The sequence below is a fragment of the Arachis ipaensis genome, chromosome B03 (assembly GCF_000816755.2).
Source record: "Arachis ipaensis cultivar K30076 chromosome B03, Araip1.1, whole genome shotgun sequence".
In the NCBI taxonomy this organism is placed as follows: domain Eukaryota; kingdom Viridiplantae; phylum Streptophyta; class Magnoliopsida; order Fabales; family Fabaceae; genus Arachis; species Arachis ipaensis.
In genome coordinates, this window is record NC_029787.2 from 84,992,485 (window position 1) to 84,996,714 (window position 4,230).

A 4,230-nucleotide genomic window follows, 5' to 3' on the forward strand; every position below is an offset into this window, starting at 1 on the left:
GATTTATCAAGCTATTCTTTAACTCAAAGTTCTGATCGAGATTGGGATACCTCGCTTGCAAAGATTGAAGTATGATATCCGGAGCCCCTTGTTCATGCAAGGTGATTCGGCGCGGCTCCGCCATGTATTGTTCACCTGTAGGATGCAAATATGTGTTAGTGGTGCAAACAGAAGAATAGGAAGTAGCGGACTCCAAATCACTCTCGGTTCCGTCTAGTAATTCGGTATGCTCCTCAAGAGAGGCCGAAGTACTAGCCGTATAGTCCAACCGCCGTCTAGCTTGCCAAGTGTGTAACAAAGTTCTTTCAATCTCAAGGTCAAGCTCGGCTAAACTAGAGTTCGATTGAGACCGAGTCATCAAACTTGGGAGTCATAGCACATGCATAAAAGAAATCTAATCTACAAACTAAATATTGAAAGCAAGTAACTATCTACATTATTCACATATTCACATAACCAATGTCTAGGCAAACGTTGCAACCATTCCCCGGCAACGGTGCCAAAAATTTGATACAAGAATTATTGTCGGTGTAGAATTTTTCTTAATAGAAATAGAACTTCGTTGTAAGTATAGTTCCAAACCAACTAATAACTCTCAATCAAATTTTAAAGAGTTGGTTGTCACAAAGTTTAACCCCAATAAAAGTAAATGAAGTATTCAAACTTCGGGTCGTCTCACAAGGAATGGGCAAACATGTGCATCAACATTGGTTAGAATTCCGGGGTTGGGAGTCATGATCAAGAAATTAAACTACTACACTTAACATGCAAGAAATCTTAAAGTGCAAGAACTAAATCAAATAACTAGGGCAAGGTATGAGCAATTTCAAACTCACAAAAGAGCTTCTAATATAATTTTATTCTAGAACTAAGCAATGGACTATAACTAGAATTAAGCAATTGAAATTTTTGGGTTTCAAATATGAATAATAAAAGAAACCCTTGGCTAGGCATAGGAATTGGGGTCATCATCCTTGTATAATAACCATATCTTGACAATTATGAAGAAACCAAACTCACTAAGTCTACCTCCAAGAGCTTTAAGTACGTAATATTTACTCATAAGCTTGAGGTACGTCAAGTGGCTTGATCAATCTCAACCCCTAAGTCCCAATCCAACTACCAATTGACTTAGTAGTGGATTAGTGTCAATGGGTATCAACCTGACCACTAAGGGTTCTCAAATCACCAAATCAATTAGACCCAATGACTCAAGTTCACCCAATTCCCTTAGCCTAAGACAAGAGTAAAGAAAACTACTCCATAATCAAAGGAAACATTTCATCAAACACATGGTATGCATTAATAAAAGACATAATCAAATTGCAATTAAATTGGAAATTGAGAGTACCCACTAACAATTATCAATGAAAAACCACTCAAACAACACTATCAATCATGGATAACATCAATGTATCATTAGAAATTTAACATCCACAAGGTTCATAAAATGAATAGAAAATGGAAAATAACAAGAAAACATAAATCTAACACAAGATCTCAACAAAATTATACTAGAGAATTCAAATTAAGTAATCAAAACTAGAAATCAACAAAACCCAATTCAGAATTCAACAAGGGAAGATCAAATCAAACTAGATCTAGAGAGGAATAAGGGTTTCTCTCTCTAGAAGAACAAGAACTAAAAACTAGCCAAAAATTGTGTCTAAGTATGTAATGAATGATCCCCCCCCCCTTTCCCCCTAGAGTTTATGGGTCTTTTCCATGCAGAATCTAGCTGAAATTGGGCCTGCAGAGCCTCAGAAATTGCCAGCCATGATTTCATTAATGAGGTCACATGCTGCTTGTCACGCGTACGCGCACGTCACACGTACGTGTCGCCTGAGTTTTGCGATCCACGCATACGCGTCAAGCATGCATACGCGTCGGTGGGGAATTCGCCAATCCACGCGGATGCGTCACTCTTCGCGCGCCATGCCTAGCTCCTTGCACCTACGCGTGCGCGTGGGCTACGCGTGCGCATCGCAGCTGATTCTTCAAAGCCCAATTCTTCATGTTCCTCCTACCTTTGCATGCTTCTTTTTTCTCTTCTAAGTCATTCTTGCCCTACAAACTCTGAAATCACTCAACAAACATATCACGGCATCAAATAGTAATAGAAGCGGATCAAAATATGACAATTTTAAGGCAAAAGAAGCATGTTTTTCATCATGAGGCAGAATTAGAAAGAGAACACAAAATCATACAATTTCTATGAATAAGTGTAGAAAATATTGACAAAACCTCCAAATTCTACACAATATAAACCACAAGATTGGGGTTTATCAATATGATAGTGTATGGAGTGTATATGGTTGAGGAGTGACATTATATGTTGATGGTTGTTGATGTTGAGAAATTTGATGATGAATGTTGAGATTTGTTATAGTTGTTGAAAGTTGTTGGCATGGTTGGTGATTATTAATGATGATTAATGGGAATGTTATTGGGGAATGAGGAGAATTATGAGTCTTTATGATGATTTGGATGTTGTTGAATAATGATTATGATGTGTGATGATATATGTTGATGATTAATTTGGGGTTTTGAATTTTGTGGTTAATGTTGATATTGAATGGTGGTTGAGGAATTTGGATGTGATACTAGGTTGAATTTAGATGGAAAAGGTCCTAGGAGATTTAATTTGGGTTTTACTTTGAAAAGTTAGAGAACGGAGGTTTAGGTTTCTGGTGTACTGAGTATGAGTTTAGTTGAGAGAGAAGGAAGAGTAGTGAACTTGGTGATTATTGACAATGAGTTAAGAAACTGATGAACTAATTAGTTCAGAAAGGAATTAAGAACTGATGATGGTTATTATGAGCTTGATGGATATTGAAGGAAAGTGTTCCAGGCACTATATCCTCGGAATATTGAGAATTAATAATTGAAAGTGATTTGAGATGAGAAATGGTGATGACTGGTGATGATTTGAGGTCGATGGACGTGTTGCATTATATGAGAGTGTGCAGGGCCGCCTATATCCCTAGCGTAGCAGATTTCTCTACTGCATGATTAGATGTTATTGAGAGTGTGTAGGGCCTATATCCCTGGCATAGTAGATTTCTCTGCTGCATGAGCAGATGTTGTTGAGAGTGTGCAGGGACTATATCCCTGGCGTAGCAGATTTCTCTGCTGCATGAAGTATGCGGGGCCTATATCCTTGGAGTAGTAGACTCCCTACTACATAAACGTGCAGGGCACTATATCCTTGGCGTGGCAGAAAAGGCTACATCCAGGAGGATGTGTCGGGTTGGCATTTATGGTCCGACAAGTGATATCACAAGCCAATAGGATAGGCATTCATCATATGCATCTTTTATATGCTTGTTTGCTTTGATTACTTGAGTTTGCCTAATTGTATAATATGCCTACTTGCTTCTTGAATTAATTGTGATATATGGTTATTACCTGTGTATTACTTATTTGCATTAATTGTGATTGTCTGGTGCTGAGGAGGTTAGGTAGGCAGTGGCGATGGGATCGCACAGAGGTTAGGTTGGCAAAAGTTGTGGGATACAGCGGTGTGATTAGTATTAATTAGAATTCCCCCCTAAGTTTAGATAACCCGGTTATGGTTTAAGTTCTCTATTTATTTATTTTATTCTAAGCTTGAATATCCGTATGCGATGTGAAGTTATAGGATTGTCTTCGGCATCCCGGAACCTTACATCTTACATTATTGGGCACTGTTACCATACTAAGAACCTCCGGTTCTCCTTCCATACTTTGTTGTTGTTTTTCAATTGCAGGTCATAATTCACCTCGGTGAAATTGCGGACATGGTGGCAGTACGAAGTATGGTTTCTTCCTGGGTTATTTCTGTTTTATTTTGTTGTAGTATTTTCTCGCACCCTTTTGTTTTAGACCTTATGGCCTTAGAGGCTTACTTGAGAGATAAGTTGTATAAGCTGTTTTAACTCCAAAAACTCTGTATTTTTCTGTTTATAACTAGTCGGCCTAAACTCCGCAGGCAATGGCTAGCCTCCTTTAGAATTGGAAACCGGGTACTAATATCGTTTAGTTACCGTGTGCGAACGCTTCACGTATGTAATTCCGCATTACACGACTTTGAGCTTTATTCCTTCATCGGACTTCTATAATATATATTATTTCCTTCTATATAAGTATGTAAAAGCCTTAGAATTGTCATAACCTTTGATTAACCTTTGCCTTACGGCTAGAGGTAAGGTTTAGGGTAATTAGGGTGTTACATTTAGTGGTATTAGAGCG